The sequence below is a fragment of the Prionailurus bengalensis genome, chromosome C1 (assembly GCF_016509475.1).
Source record: "Prionailurus bengalensis isolate Pbe53 chromosome C1, Fcat_Pben_1.1_paternal_pri, whole genome shotgun sequence".
In the NCBI taxonomy this organism is placed as follows: Eukaryota; Metazoa; Chordata; class Mammalia; order Carnivora; family Felidae; genus Prionailurus; species Prionailurus bengalensis.
This window is the reverse complement of record NC_057345.1, coordinates 53,197,364-53,214,673: the sequence shown is the minus strand read 5'-3', so window position 1 is coordinate 53,214,673 and position 17,310 is coordinate 53,197,364. Positions and strand designations below refer to the sequence as shown.

Below are 17,310 nucleotides of genomic sequence, written 5' to 3'. Positions count from 1 at the left end.
GCCATAGTTTGCCAACACTGGTTCCGAAATAATCCTTTAAAAATCTAGTCACCTTAGGGGCCCTTGGGTGGCTCAGTTGGTTAAGTGTCCGACTTCGGCTCAGGTCATGATCTCGCAGTTTGTGAGTTTGAGCCCCTCATTGGGCTCTGTGCTGACAGCTCAGAGCCTGGAGCCTGCTTTGGATTCCGTGTCTCCCTCTCTCTCTGCCCTTCCCCCACTCACACTCTGTCTCTCAAAAATAAATAACGTTGAAAAAAAATCTAGTCACCTTAAAATCGTTACTTCCTAGAGATTTAAAGTGATCATTCAAATCTTCATCAGTAACTTCTTTTAGATCCGTTGGTTTCCACTTTGGACTCTGGTCTTTATCTATTAAAACTGCCCTAACACCTTTATGAAAGTCATGGCCTCCCACACAAGCTTGACTCAGCTGATATTCCATAGTTAATGCTTCTTGCAAGGTCTTTGAAGACCCCTCTATGAGTTGTCTTAGTGTGATCTTTAGGGATATCTAAATGTACTTCTTTTTTCCAGCTCTTTAAGGTGTAAGGTTAAGTTGTATATCTGAGACCTTTCTTCCTTTTTTTAGGAAGGCCCGGATTGCTATATGCTTCCCTCTTTTTTTTTAATTTTTTTTTTCAACGTTTATTTATTTTTGGGACAGAGAGAGACAGAGCATGAACGGGGGAGGGGCAGAGAGAGAGGGAGACACAGAATTGGAAACAGGCTCCAGGCTCCGAGCCATCAGCCCAGAGCCCGACGCGGGGCTCGAACTCTCGGACCGCGAGATGGTGACCTGGCTGAAGTCGGACGCCTAACCGACTGCGCCACCCAGGCGCCCCTATGCTTCCCTCTTATGACCACCTTTGCTGCATCCCAGAGGTTTGGGGCTGTGGTGTTATCATTTTCATTGGCTTCTTTTTCTCTTTTCTTTTCTTTTCTTTTCTTTTCTTTTCTTTTCTTTTCTTTTCTTTTTAATTTACATCCAAGCTGTTAGCATATAGTGCAACAATGATTTCAGGAGCAGATTCTTTAATGCCCTTACCCATTTAACCCATCCCCACTCCCACAACCCCTCCAGCAACCCTCTGTTCTCTATATTTAAGAGTCTCTTATGTTTTGTCCCCCTCCATGTTTTTATATTCTTTTTGCTTCCCTTCCCTTATGTTCATCTGTTTTGTATCTTAAATTCCTCATATGAGTGAAGTCATATGATATTTGTCTTTCTCTGACTGACTAATTTCACTTAGCATAATACCCTCCAGTTCCATCCACGTAGTTGCAAATGGCAAGATTTCATTCTTTTTGATTGTCAAGGAATACTCCATTGTATATATATACCACATCTTCTTTATCCATTCATCCATTGATGGACATTTGGGCTCTTTCCATACTTTGGCTATTGTCGATAGTTCTGCTATAAACATTGGGGTGCATGTGTCCCTTTGAAACAGCACACCTGTATCCTTGGATAAATACCTAGTAGTGCAATTCCTGGGTCACAGGGTAGTTCTATTTTTAACTTTTTGAGGAACCTCCATACTGTTCTCCATAGTGGCTACACCAGTTTGCATTACCCTAGCAGTGCAAAAGAGATACTCTCTCTATATCCTCACCAACATCTGCCATTGACTGGGTTGTTAATTTTAGCCATTCTGACTGTAGTAAGGAGGTATCTCTTTGTGGTTTTGATTTGTTTTTCCCTGATGATGAATGATGTTGAGCATTTTTTCATGCGTCAGTTGGTCATCTGGATGTCTTCTTTGGAGAAGTGTCTATTCATGTCTTTTGCCCATTTCTTCACTGGATTATTTGTTTTTTGGGTGTTGAGTTTGATAAGTTCTTTACAGATTTTGGATACTAACCCTTTATCTGATATGTCACCTGCAAATATCTTCTCCCATTCTATTGGATGCCTTTTAGTTTTGCTGATTGTTTCCTTTGCTGTGCAGAAGACTTTTATTTTGATGAGGTCCCAATAGTTCATTTTTTATTTTGTTTGCTTTGCCTCCAGGGACATGTTGATTAAGAAGTTGCTGCGGCCAAGGTCAACTAGGTTTTTGCCTGCTTTCTCCTCGAGGATTTTGATGGCTTCCTGTCTTACGTGTAGGTTTTTCATTCATTTCAAGTTTATTTTTGTGTATGGTGTAAGAAAGGGTCCAGGTTCATTGTTCTGCATGTCGCTGTCCAGTTTTCCCAGCACCATTTGCTGAAGAGACTGTCTTTATTCAATTGGATATTCTTTCATGCTTTGTCACAGATTAGTTGGCCATATGTTTGTGGGTCCATTTCTGGGTTCTCTATTCTGTTCCATTGATCTGAGTGTCTGTTTTTGTGCCAGTACCATATTGTCTTGATGATTACAGCTTTGTAATATAGCTTGAAGTCTGGGATTGTGATGCCTCCTGCTTTGTTCTTCTTTTTCAAGATTGCTTTGGCTATTTGGGGTCTTTTGTGGTTCCATACAAATTTTAGGATTGTTTTTTCTAATTCTGTGAAAAATGCTGGTGTTATTTTGATAGGGATAGCCCTGAATATGTAGATTGCTTTGGGTAGTATCAACATTTTAACAATGTTTGTTCTTCCTATCCAGGGGCATGGAATATTCTTCCTTTTTTTTTGGTGTCTTCTTCAATTTCTTTCACAAGCTTTCTATAGTTTTCAGTGTATAGATTTTTCGCCTCTTTGGTTAGACTTATTCCTAGGTATTTTATCCATGTACTTTTAATTTACTCTTTAACTTCTTGGTTAACCCATTAATTCTTTAGTAGGATGTTCTTTAATCTCCAAGTATTTCTTGTTTTTCAATTTTTCTCTTGTGTTAATTTCGAGTTTCACAGTGTTGTGGCCTGAAAATATGCATAGTCTAATCTAAATCTTTTAATTTTTTATTATTGTTTTTTAAATGTTTATTTATTTTTGACACACAGAGAGAGACAGAGTGTGAGTGGGGGAGGAACAGAGAGGGGGGAGAGACACAGAATCCGAAGCAGGCTCCAGGCTCTGAGCTGTCAGCACAGAGACTGATGCAAGGCTCAAACTCATGAACCATGAGATCATGACCTAAGCCAAAGTCGGACGCTTAACAACTGAGCCACCCAGGCACCCCCTCAACCTTTTAAATGTACTTCTTTAGGTGGAAAAGAAAGGGCATAATTTGAATTAAGACAATTATGAATAAAAAGATGTGAAATATGATGACATATAGATGAACTATGGCAGAGGTGGGGTAAAAAAATGTGTTCAAATTTAAGTGACCATCGACTTAATATAGACTGCTATATACCTAGAATGTTATATATGAACCTCATGGTAACCACAAACCCAAAACCTATAATAAATACACAAAACATAAAGAGAAAGAAAGCCAAGCATAACACTACAGAAGTTATCAATCACAAGAGAAAAAGAGAAGAAGAGAAGAATTGCAAAAACAAGAAAACAATTAACAAAATGGCAATAAGTACACACTTGTCAACAATTTCCTCAAATGAAAATGTTCTAAATGTTCCAGTTAAAAGACACAGTTTGGTAGAATGTATAAAAAAAAACCTAGACCCATCTGTACGCTGTCTACAAAAGTCTCACCTCGGGGAGCCTGGGTGGCGCAGTCGGTTAAGCGTCCGACTTCAGCCAGGTCACGATCTCACGGTCCGTGAGTTCGAGCCCCGCGTCAGGCTCTGGGCTGATGGCTCAGAGCCTGGAGCCTGTTTCTGATTCTGTGTCTCCCTCTCTCTCTGCCCCTCCCCCGTTCATGCTCTGTCTCTCTCTGTCCCAAAAATAAAATAAACGTTGAAAAAAAAAAAAAAGTCTCACCTCACATCTGAAGACACATACAGACTAGAAGTGAAAGGATGACAAAAGATATTCCATGCAAATGGAAGTTAAAAAAAAAAGCTAGGGGATCAATACTTACGTCAGACAAAATAGACTTTAAAGTAAAGACTGTAACAAGAGAGAAAGAAGGGTATTACATAATGATAAAGGCGTCAATCCAACAAAGGATATAACAATTGTAAATATCTATGCATCCAACATTGCAGCACCTAAATAAATAAAGCTAATATTAACAGACATAAAGGGAGAAATTAACAGTAATACAATAATAGTAGAGGACTTTAACACCCCATTTATATCACTGGATGAATCATCCAGGCAGCAAATCAATAAGGAACCAGTATCTTTGAACAACATATTAGACCAGATGGACTTAACATGTATATGTAGAATATTCCATCCCGAAAGAGCAGAATACACATTCTTTTCAAGTCACATGGGATATTTTCCAGAATAGATTACATGTTAGACCACAAAATAAATTCTTCTTAATAAATTTAAGAAGATTAAAATCCTATCAGGCATCCTTTTCAACCACAACAGTAGGAAACTAGAAAGCAATCAAAAGGAAAAAAATGGAAAAAACACAAATTCATAGAGGCTAAACAACATTCTACTAAATAGACAATGGGTCCATGAAGAAATCAAAGAGGAAATAAAAAAAATACATGGAGACAATTAAAGAAATACATGAAGGGGCGCCTGGGTGGCGCAGTCGGTTAAGCGTCCGACTTCAGCCAGGTCACGATCTCGCGGTCCGTGAGTTCGAGCCCCGCGTCGGGCTCTGGGCTGATGGCTCGGAGCCTGGAGCCTGTTTCCAATTCTGTGTCTCCCTCTCTCTCTGCCCCTCCCCCGTTCATGCTCTGTCTCTCTCTGTCCCAAAAGTAAATAAACGTTGAAAAAAAAATGTTAAAAAAAGAAAGAAAGAAAGAAAGAAAGAAATACATGAAGACAAATACAAATGAAAATACAGTGGCCCAAAATCTTTGGGACACAGCAAAAGTAGTTCTAAGAGGGAAATTTGTAGCCTCAAGAAAAAGAAAAATCTCAAATAATATAGCCTTATACCTAAAGGAACTAGGAGAAGAACAAACAAAGCCCCAAGGTTAAAATAAGGAAGGAAATAATAAAAGTCAGAGCAGAAATAAGTGAAGTAGAGACAAAAAAATAGAAAAGATCAATGAAAGCAAGAGCTGGTTCTTCAAAACAATAAAGAAAATTGAAAAACCTTTAGCTACAGTGATCAAGAAAAAAGAGAGAGGACACAAATAAATAAAACCAGAAATGAAAAAGCGTAAGTAACAACTGACATCACAGGAATACAAAGGATTATAAGAGAGTACTATGAAAAATTATATACCAACAAATTGGGCAACACAGAAGAAATGGGATAAATTCCTGGAAACATACAATCTTCCAAAACTGAATCAGAAAGAAATAAAAAATATGAAAAAAATCAATCAATAGTAACAAAGTTGAACCAGTAATCAAAAAACTCTCAGCAAACAAAAGTCCAGGATCAGATGGCTTCACAGGTAAATTCTACCAAAGGTTTAAGGAAGAGTTAATACCTGTTTACCTCAAAGTATTCCAAAAAATAGAAGAGGAAGCTAAGCTTCCAAGTATATTCTAGGCCAGCATTACTCTGATACCAGAACCAGAAAAAGACACCACAAAAGAGAAAACTACAAAAAAACTACTCTGATGAACATAGATGCAAAAACCCTCAACAAAATATTAGCAAACCCAAACCAACAATTCATTAAAAGTTATTTACCATGATTGAGTAGGATTTATTCCTGGGATGCAAGGGTAGTTCAATATTTGCAAATCAACCAATGTGATACATCACATCAACAAGAGAAAGGATAAAAATCATATGTTCATCTCATAGATGCAGAAAAAACATTTGACAAAATCAAACATCTGTTCATGGTAAAAACTCTCAACAAAGTAGGCTGAGAGGGAACATATCTACAGCTAATCTCATACTCAATGGTAAAAAACAGAGCTTTTCCTCTAAGATAAGGAACAAGACAAGGATGTCCTCTTATCACTTCTATCCAACATAGTACAGGAAGTCCTAACCACAGCAATCAGATAAGAAAAAAAAATAAAAGGCATCTGGATTGGTAAAGAAGTTAAACTATCACTATTTGAGTGTTTGACTCTTGGTTTCAGCTCAGGTCATGTTCCCAGGGTCATGGGATCAAGCCCTGCATTGGCTTCCACACTGAGCATGGAACCTGCTTGGGATTCTTCCTCTCTCTCTCTCAAATAAATAAATAAAATGGGGGAAAAAAAGAATGTTCATAATTCAAACAAAAAACCCCTAAATAATCTGATTAAAAGTTGGGCAGAGGATCTGAATAGACGTTTTTTCCAAAGGAGACATTAATGGTGGCCAATAGACACATGAAAAAACACTCAATATCACTAATCATCAGGGAAATGCAAATCAAAACCATAATGAGATGTCACTTCACACCTGTCAGAATGGCTAGAATCAGAACGACAAGAAATAATAAATGTTGATGAGGATGTGGAGAAAAAGAAGCCCTGGTGCTTTGTTGCTAGGAATGCAAATTAGTGCAGCCACTGTGGAAAATAGTATGGAGGTTCCTCAAAGACTTAAAAATACAAATACCATATGATCCAGTAATTCCACTACCGGGTTTTATCACAAGAAAACAAAAACAGTAAATTGAGAAGGTAGATGCATCCCTATGTTTATTGCAGCATTATTTATGATAGCCAAGATATGGGAGCAAACCAAGTGTCTAGTGATAGATGAAGAGATAAAGATATGGTGTATGTACACACACACACACACACACACACACACACACACACAATGGGATATTACATGACCATAACAAAGGATGAGATCTTGTCATTTGCCACAACATGGATGAACCTGGAGTTTATTATATTAAGTGAAATAAGTTAGACAAAGAAAGACAAATACCATATGATTTCACTTACATGTGGAATATAAAAAGAAAACAAATGAATAAACAAACAAACAAAAAGCAGAAAGGGGTGCCTGGGTGGCTCAGTCAGTTAAGCGTCCAATTTCGGCTCAGGTCATGATCTCACGGCTCATGAGTTTGAGCTGGCATCAGGCTCCGTGCTAACAACTCAGAGCCTGAAACCTGCTTCAGAGTCTGTGTCTCCCTCTTTCTCTGCCCCTCCCCCCACTCATGGTCTGTCTCTCTCTCTCTCTCTCTCTCTCTCTCCTTCAAAAATAAATACACTTAAAAATTTTTTTTAAATATTTTTAAAAAAGCAGAAGCAGACTCATAGATACATAGAACAAATTGGTGGTTACCAGAGGGGAAGGAGGTAAGGGATTGGCAAAATGGGTGAAGGGGAGTGGGAGATACAGACCTCCAGTTATGGAATGAATGTTATAGGGATAAAAGATACAGCATAGGGAAAATAGTTAATCGTGCTATAAGAATGTTCAACAGTGACAAATGATAGTTAAAATTGTGATAAACATAGTATAATGTAGTGAATTGTTAAATCACTATGTTGTACATTTGAATAACATTGTGTACATTGATAACATTGTGTATCAACTATACTTAAATTAACAAAAAAGATAGAAAGTTAATTAAATAGATAAAAAACCCAGAAGCTGAAATTGGAATATATAAAAACTTAATACAAAAAGAAAAGTAAGGAAGTAAAGAGTGTTACAGAAATTGGCTACTCTGAAAAAGAAAAAAGTACATTCTTACCTCATGCCGTTTATCAAAATAAATTAGTTATATTACATTTAACTATTTTATTATTATTATTTATTTTAGAGAGAAAGAGAGAGTGTGAGTAGGGGAGAGCGGTAGGAGGAAAGAGAGAGAGAAAGAGAGAATCTTGAGCAGGATTCATGCTCAGTGCAGAGCCTGACATGGCTTTCAATCCCATGACCCTGGGATCATGACCTGAGTTGAAATCAAGAGCCAGACATTCAATTGACTGAGCCACCCAAGCACCCCCTACATTTAACTATTTTAAACAAACACAGGAATATTTTAATGTATAGCCTTTTAGTCTCTGAGAAAAAGTTGAACATACCCAACTAAAAAACAATAGAGAATTTAAAAAAACCCATAAATTGAAAGATTTGATATGATGCTTATGTAAATCAAAAGCAATCATAAATATAATTTGAAAACCAGTAACAAACTGGGGAACATGGTTTCCAAAAATATGACAGCTAAAAGATCAGTGTCCATAGGGGTACCTGGGTGGCTCAGTCCGTTGAGTGTCTGCCTCTTGATTCCAGCTTAGGTCATGATCTCACGGTTCGTGAGATCAAGCCCCCCACATTGGGCTCTGTGCTGACAGTCCATAGCCTGCTTGGGATTCTCTCTTTCCTCCCCACTCTGCCCATCCCCAACATGCTCTCTCTCTCTCTCAATAAATAAATGAACCTAAAAAAAGGATCAGTGTCCACAGATATACAGAGTTCATGGATGTTGATGAAAACATGCATGAATTCCCAATTAAAAGATGGGACCAAAACAACAACAGACATATATACATACACACAAAAAAAGAAAAATGAAAAGACAAATGCTTAACAGTATATAAAAATATTTAATGTTATGAGTTATGGCAGATATGGTTAACAGACCATCAGAATTTATGCTCATTCTCCATAGAAGCTTTTTAGTTAGGAACTACATTTCTCAGCCACCCTTTTATCCATGCAAGACCATATGACTGGTCTCTGTCAACGGATGTATGAGAAAAGTGATGTGTGTCCCTTTTAGAGGAAGGTTTCTAACAGTGGGATTGAGCCTTTTTCACATTTTCTATTCCCCTTCCAGGTATGGGATTTTGACTTAGCTGAAATCGACTGGCATTTTCATCTTATAAAGTAAGGTGGTCTCTTTTCTCCTAACAAGATTCTTAAAATAGGTAATTCTCTAAACAGAGCAGCATTCAGAAAATGGGTATAAAACAAGTAATGCTACTATGCAAATATTAAGTATTAAGAAAGTATTAAGACTATACTCAGAAAAGCAAGGAAGAAGACGTGGAATATTGGAAACTGTGAATCCATATCGGATAGAATTAGGTTTCTGTATGTAAGAGACAAAAAAAGTAATGGTGATTTAAACGGGATAGAGACTTATTGCTTTCCCACATAAAAGATGTTCAAAGACAGGCAATGTAGTACTAATATGATGTCTACACGTTATCATTTAAGACCTAGGCACTTATCTTTCTGTTCTATCATCTTAGCATTTTGTTTCCTTATTCAAGATCACATAATGATACAAGATGGATAGTGGAATGCCAGCTGCCATAGTTACAGGCTGGAGGAAGAAGAAAATGCAGAGAGAAAAAGCCTGTTGAGTCAGTTTCCTTAAAAAGCTTTGTGAGGAGTACCAAACTACACTTCTGGTTCCATTTCATTGGCCGGAATTGCTGCATAGTCACACGAAACTATGAGGAAATTTTATATCAGGTGACAAAATGTCCAGTTAAAACTTGGGCTTCTCTTCCAAAGGGAAATGATGAAGATGATAGGCAACTGGCAGATCAGGCAGATCTCCCATAGGGCCCATCCTACAGTGTGGTGAAGGGAAGTTCTAAGATGGCTGTTGCCAGCAACTGTAGAAAAAGCTAGGTCACATTGAAAGAGGATGTCTTTTGGGGGGAAGTTCTTTGGGGGAAAAGGGGGGCTCCCTGCTTTAGAAGATATGATTGAGAGGGCAGGACAACTTCAGAATCTGTAAGGACTTTTTTTTTAATGAATGAGAAAATAATGGTAATTGCAAACTCCAGGTAAAACAAAAGGTGTGCAATAAAATAATGTTGAAATATAAAATAAAATACTGGTGTAAGAAAATAGAGTTCACTGAATATTTTTAATAACGAATGTTTTCTTCTAAGTGGCCAGGGGGTCAGATGGGGACCATGTAAAGAAAGACATAATCCTAGCATACCACTTCAACCAATGTGAGAACAAATATTTACATAGGTTTAAATATAAAAATTATACATATGGGTTTTTAACATTTAGAGTCATCGCTCAGACAAGATATGGATCTGATGTAGCTGCAAAACAAAACAATGTTATAGTGTAAAAATGTAACTGACAGAAGGTGGAAAGTGGGAGGCAGGGGAGAAACATAAAGAAAAGGGTTTTCATTTACAGAACTTAGTCAGGATACTGATAATTGTTGATAGAAAGAGAAGTAGGATTTTAAATATTTTTTAAAGTTATAATGACAACCAATAAAAGAACTAAAAATAATGTATTGGGAGGAGGAGGGAACAGACAAAAGTATCATGTGTTCCCACAATTTGGGTCTTTAAAGTTAATAATTTTAATGAAGTTTACATTTTTTATAAAAATAATGTTTTAATTGTGAGTTAAGTACCAAACAAATTCCATGAACAATATGTCAGGGATGCAAAGAAAGACTTTTGATAAATTTACATATTAATTAAAAAAACTTATTTGTATTACAAATGGATATATTTTCATTGATGTTATTTATTTTTCAATGGTTCTAATGTAATAAATATTATTACAGATCTTCTTTAATTTGTGATGTGGTTAAGTCTCCATAATCCCATTATAAGTTGAAAATATATTTAATACAACTAACCTACTGAACATTATAGTTTAGCCCAGCATACTTTAAACATCCTCAGAAACTTACATCAGCCTACAGCTGGGCAAAATCATCTAACACAAAGCCTATTTTATTCTTTTTTTAATTAAAAAATGTTTATTTATTTTGAGAAAGGGAGGATGTGAGCAAGGAGGGGCACCCAGGTGCCCCTAGCACAAAGCCTATTTTATAATCAGGTATTCAATATCTCATGTAATTTATTGAATACTGTACTGAAAGTGAAAAATGGAATGGTTATTTGGGTACAGAATGGTTGTAAGTGTATCAGTTGTTTATTCTCCTGGTCAAGTGGCTGATTGAGAGCTGTGGCTCAGTGCCATTACCCAACATCACAAGAGAGTATCAGGCCACATATCACTAGCCCAGGAAAAGATCAAAATTCAAAATTTAAAGTATAGTTTCTATTGAGTGTATATTGGCTTTACAGCATCATAAAGTAAAAAAATAATAAGTCATCATTAGTCGGGGACTGTTGGTGCTAGTTAGAAGGCAGACCTGTACATGCTTTAAAAATATATGAATTAGACATTTTTAGCTATTAATTTGCTTGCTATCTTAGAATTTGGAAGATATATCAATAGCTTTGGATGGTTCACTTCTATTCAGGAACTGTTTCCAGAAAGATGAAGATTATGATTTTTCTTTATATATAAATTTGCTGATAACAAGAGGTAATTTTGCCAACCTTATAGCAACTGTTAATTTGAGATTGCTGTTTTCATTAAGATGTTTTGAAGTCTCCAAATATTTGTGAACAGCATTGTGGACTTTGTGAGATTCTGGGGTCCAGAATTCCCCTGAGGCAGCTATCATTTACCTTCTCTTCATTTGTTTCTCTTCCCAGACCCATCTTGATCAACATAAAACAGACTTGAAGAGAAAACAATTCATTAAAAGACGGAATTGGGAGATGATAGAAAAGACAAAGCATTGACTTGGATGGTCAGAATTCCTTCCTTTTTTGGGGGGATACGGATGGGGGGTAAGTGGGGGAAGTTGAGTTATTCTCAGGTTGATGATAAGATTGAATGTTTTATACATCCTCTGACAGATAAATCTGTATAGTTTCCTGAACCAGTGCCAGCAGGGGCTCTACTCAAACCTGCTAAAAAGTACAGAAACTAACAAAATAAAGTACAGAGAATCCATGATTTTCCTGTACTTCAAGTTTTACCTCCCTGGAAGTTATGTATCCATGTATTAATGGTTTCTAGGTAGTATGATTAAAGGTGACTTTCTTTTCCTTTTTTATATTCGTATTTTCTCATTTTTCTATAATAGATACGTAAGATAACTATATAAATACAAAGGGGGAAAAGAAAGAATGCTGAATATAAAAAGTGAAAATCATTTGAATGTATTTCCTTCTTTTATTTATTTTATTTTCTTAATCGTGTTGTCATCCTTTAAATATCCCTGCTGCAAGGCAATCTATAAACCAGCTGACCCACAAATCAAAATTTCAGGTTCTGTACTACTGTGCTATACAAACTAAGTTGGCTATTCTCAGTTCTGAAATATGTGAAGAAGTTCAGGTTAGTCTTCCTCACACTGATTCTATTAATAGGAGAAATGTTTCAGATATCTACGTTATATTTTTAAAGAGCAAGACTCCAATTATATGGACAATAAATCTATATTGGTAAGAAAAGTCATGAGAAAGAAATATACCAATATATAAATAATTTTAGTTAAAAATTTTTTTTAATGTTTGCTTATTTTTGAGAGAGAGAGAGAGAGAAAATGAGCAGGGTAGGGGCAGAGAGAGAGGGAGACACAGAATCTGAAGCAGGCTCCAAGCTCTCAGCTGTCAGCACAGAGCCCGATGCAGGGCTCAAACTCATAAACCCTGAGAGCATAACCTGAGCTGAAGTCAGACGCTTAACTGACTGAGCCACCCAGGTGCCCCAATAATTTTAGTTTTTAACATAATGTATGAAAAAGCACCACAAGTTGGCCTTTGTAGGTGGTCAATTAATGTTAGTTGAATTTCAATTTGTAATCTCACTTTTAAGGAATTTCTCATAAGGACATAATCCAAAGGGGGTGTAATTTATATAAAAATGTACTCAGCATACTCCTAAATGAGTGAAAAATTGGAAATGAGCTAAATAGTGAAAAATAAGAGGAGCGCCTGTGGGACTCAGTCGGTTGAGCGTCCAACTTCGGCTCAGGTCGTGATCTCGCGGTTTGTGAGTTCAGCCCCGGAATGGGCTCTGTGCTGACAGCTCGGAGCCTGGAGCCTGCTTCGGATTCTGTGTCTCCTTCTCTCTCTGACCCTCCCTGCTTGCACTCTGTCTCTCTGTGTCTCTCTGAAAAATAAATAAACATAAATAAATAAATAAATAAATAAATAAATAAATATTGAAAAATAGGTATATGGTAAATAAACACATTTGGAAGTATTTTCATTGGAATTTAGCTTCTGGGCTGGTAACAGTTTTGCCTTTCATAAATTGTATAAAAGTTTCCTGTTTTCCAAGACAATGTTTGACAATAGTTATACATAAAAATGACATGTAGATATGCATATAACATTCATTGAAAAAAGAAAAGAAAAAGATGTTCACAATGATTGCCAATATGAACCAATATATATCCAGATTGAGGCTAATCAATAATTCATAAGAGATGAAAACGAGTTTAATATTAAATGGATTCCTATGTCCCTTACAATCTGTGAAATCATCTACACGTATACTAATAATTTTCAATGTGTCAACAAAGGAACATTTATTGAAGGCTTTCTGAGTAAAGTACATTGAGAGATTACTGGGCCTGTCCTGTTGAGCAGTTTATAGCTACTAGATAAGTAAGGATACTTGAAAGAAATGAAAAATCTGCTTTTGCTTTCCAGTCTTGGACACATTTTCAGAATTCCCGGAATTTCCTATAACACGGCTTAGAGCTTCACAAAGTTCTGGAATGACCACTGGAATTCCTTTTTTTCACTTGATTTTAGTGTTAAAAATCCATTAATCCATGATAGGTGTTTTATTATGAGATCTGGGCTACCACAGGCCCTCAGTAAATTGGTTCTGGAAGTGGTGGTCTGTGGCAAAGACTTAGATATAGATAACATTTTTTTCTTAATTCATCACATTTTAAATACGTTTATGCTATAAATTCAGAAAATATGCAACTTTCTATGGCAATTTCCATTTGAAAACAAATAGGACACATTTCCATGCATTGAGAGCACAACAGAAGTGACATTTTTTATTATGAGCCAAAGAAAAATTGTAAACCAATTTTTGTTAGTAACTGCCTTAAAGATTATTTCAAGTTGCAAGTATTTTTTCTACAAATGCTTATATTAACTTGTAGCTAAAAATGCATTAATTTTTTAAAAACCCAATCGTTAACATCTCTGCATTTTTTCTGATCCTCATAAAAGGCTTTTATACATTTCATAACATTTGATCAATGAATGCATTTGATTGTTTCCTTTTTCTATTTATTGTTATGTCAAATGTATATTTCTGTACATGAAGATTTTTCCTGTTTGCTTTAAATCAATGTTTTTAACCATATATGAGTATTAATTATTTTTGAAAACTAAGTGAATTATACATTTAATTGAAAATTCACCTTTTACATCTCAAAAATGCAGAGATAAGACATTTATTTTTATCTATGAGAGATATTTTTATAGAAAAATCTACACAACCAGGAACATCTTCTCTCCCCTTCTCTCCTACTAATTTTTCTTTTCTTTTTTCTTTTTTAAAATGTTTATGTATTTTTGAGAAAGAGACAGAGTGTGAACAAGGGAGGGGCAGAGAGAGGGAGACACAGAATCTGAAGCAGGCTCCAGGCTCTGAGCCGTCAGCACGGATCCCGATGTGGGGCTCGAACCTATGACCTGTGAGGTCACGACCTGACCCAAAGTCAGATCCTTAATTGACTGAGCTACCCAGGCACCCCTCCTACTCATTTTTCTTCTTCAACTATAAATTCAGTAAAGATATTCACCAGACTTTCTCTGCAGCTCTGGTCTCATTAAGGGAGTCCAATCTTGAATCCCAAACTGCCTCCTTGACATGTCATTGAAATGTCTTGATATAAATTAATTTTCTTGATTAATAAATAATATAGGCTCTTAACAAATGCCTATTTGTTTGTCAATGTTTGTGTTTTATATGTAGCCAAAAGGAATTCTTGATTACCTTCATACCAATACATTTTCATCCTTAGAGGGGAGAAAACGTCTTTTGGAGAGAGATTTTTAGCAAAACATGCCTAAAAGTAACAGTAGAAAAGGTAATCAGTATTAACAAGAGAGAGGTTTGTTGTCTTGTGGGTATTCCCACTGAAAAATGTCAAGATCTGTCATCATCCTCCAGGACAGAGTCAAGAATATAAAGTCCTTGCCATGGTGATAGGAGGTAGCAACAAGTGCAATGGAACTTGGAATCTCAGGGGAGGGTAGAAGATAAAAAAGGAAGACTAAAGAAAAGGGACTTTCAGGTCTTCCCTTTTCCTTACAAAATATGATCTAATTTCTTGACATGACAGAAAAGACTAACTTTCCTGTGATTCCACTCCAGTCTTCCAGGACTAATCAGTACTGAAACAATAGAGCATGTGCATTGGAGTCAGACCGACATGGATTTGAAATCTATTATTTACATTTGCCAGCTGTGTGACCATGGACAAATAACTTTACCTCTCTGAGCTTCCATGTCTTCATCTGCTAGTGGAGTTTATGGGAACATCAAGTACAATAATTATTTGAGACACAAACCTCAGCGCCTGACACACATCAGATGTGTAATAAATAATAACTGTTCTCTATTCTCCTGCTCTAGACAAGTAAGCAACCTGACAGGAAAAAAACTATTGATATTGACATTTGGCAGAAAAATTGTCAAAGGAAGTATTAGGACAATGCCAAGAGAGCATCCAGGGTAGATAAGAGCAGGAGGACAGAGAGATACAAGACAGATGTCCTGCTATGAGAAAAATGACCCAAGAGATTATCTCCTGTGTTTGAAAATATGGAGAGAAGACTTAGTTCTGTCAGAAAATTTAGGGATAATTAAGACAAGTCTGAATACTTTTATTAAGAGAATCTTTATGGCTTAGCTGAAAATAGTATTTTATAGTCTTAATAATGAAAACATTGAGTAATAATTTAGCCACAAATGGTGATGTAACTATTTTGAAAAGATGAAGAAAAAGGAAATGTGTTTTCCATGGGGATTAGAGATCTGAGAGTCTTCCATGGCAGGAAGTTGGCAGGCAATATTTAAAGTGGAAAAAAAAATCAAGAAATAGCACTTAACATGTAATTTACAAATACAGAGGTAAATGCCAGAAGAAATGGCTAAAAGGAGTTGGAAATCCTTGCTTATGCGGAGGGATAGTAGGAGTAGAGTCTGGCAGGACGGACATCTGTTTTAAAAATTCTTGCAGCATTACCTGACTTTTTAAACTATTATTTGAATTACTTGAATTCTTTTTTTTTTTTTTTAATTTTTTTTTCAACGTTTATTTATTTTTGGGACAGAGAGAGACAGAGCATGAATGGGGGAGGGGCAGAGAGAGAGGGAGACACAGAATCGGAAACAGGCTCCAGGCTCTGAGCCATCAGCCCAGAGCCCGACGCGGGGCTCGAACTCACGGACCGCGAGATCGTGACCTGGCTGAAGTCGGACGCTTAACCGACTGCGCCACCCAGGCGCCCCATGAATTACTTGAATTCTAAGAGGGAGGGAGGGAGGGAGGGAGGGAGGAAGGGAGAGAGAGAGAGAGAGAGAGAGAGAGAGAGAGAGAAATGCAGCAGAGAGTTTGAACTTACAAACTGTGAGATCATGACCTGAGCCAAAATTGGACACTTAACCGACTGAGCCACCCAAGCATGCCTGTGATTTGATTATCTGAAGGCAAATCAAGGTTGGAGGGTGTTGTGATTTAAATATCACTCATATGATGGGATTTTAAAGTGATACAGGCAGAGTGATAGAAGAGTCTGGTTTAGAAGGCTGGAGCTGACATTTTCTAACCCAGTTCTTACACAAAGCACCACTCTGCCTTCTGAATTCACAAGGCAATGGTGTTTGAGAACTTTTTCAGCTTTTTCTTCTAGAACATCAGCTCCTTTGAGCTTAGGCACCAGGTTTTCTAGATATACACACCCTATGCAAAGCCTGACACAGTTCTTGGCACGTAGATTGTAGTAAGGGAACATTCAGGAAAAGTAGTATTACACTAATTTCTTGTAAAATTTTGTAGAATTTGTTTACAAATTCCCTGTAAAATTCATTTAATGTTTTTATATAAATATTTTCATTAGAAAATGTATATGTAAAAGTACCATATTAATTGCTTCATCCTCTTGTCTCATTTCTCCCTCTTTTAAAAAAAAAATACTGAGTTTATATTAGTTTCTTACCTACTATTTGCTATACCAGACGAGTACTTGGAGTACTTTTATATACTCAATCTCTTTAAAAAATTGTTCTTTTGCTTCTTCGACAAATATTTGTTGAGGATTTTTGCCATCATAGGTTCTATGCCAGAGGCTGATAGCAGTGAAAAAGAGATAGCTACCTAGGAAAAGAAAGATTTCAAATAAAAAGTCACACAACTAATATATAATTATGAATTGTGCTTAAAGAGTTTTAAGTGAGAATTAAAAGAGAGGTTTTCTTACGTATCCTTGGGTTCAGAATTCTGGATCCATTCTTTTCATCTTAGACAATTCAATTTCAAAAAAGTGGGTATACAGACTGGCTTTCTTTAATAAAAGCATAATAGTGTGCCAAGAGGTAACAGACACCCATTATCCACATAGCTTTTTAATCTTTTC

General features: G+C 36.4%; 1 long non-coding RNA gene across 1 annotated transcript; it reads left to right on the top strand.

Annotated features, from left to right (window-relative positions):
* The first annotated feature begins 341 nt into the window (after positions 1-341).
* On the top strand, positions 342-15,553 carry LOC122479594. Its single transcript, XR_006296371.1, has 3 exons — positions 342-483; positions 12,644-12,653; positions 15,543-15,553. It is a non-coding gene; the product is annotated as an uncharacterized LOC122479594 (long non-coding RNA).
* Positions 15,554-17,310: the final 1,757 nt, after the last annotated feature.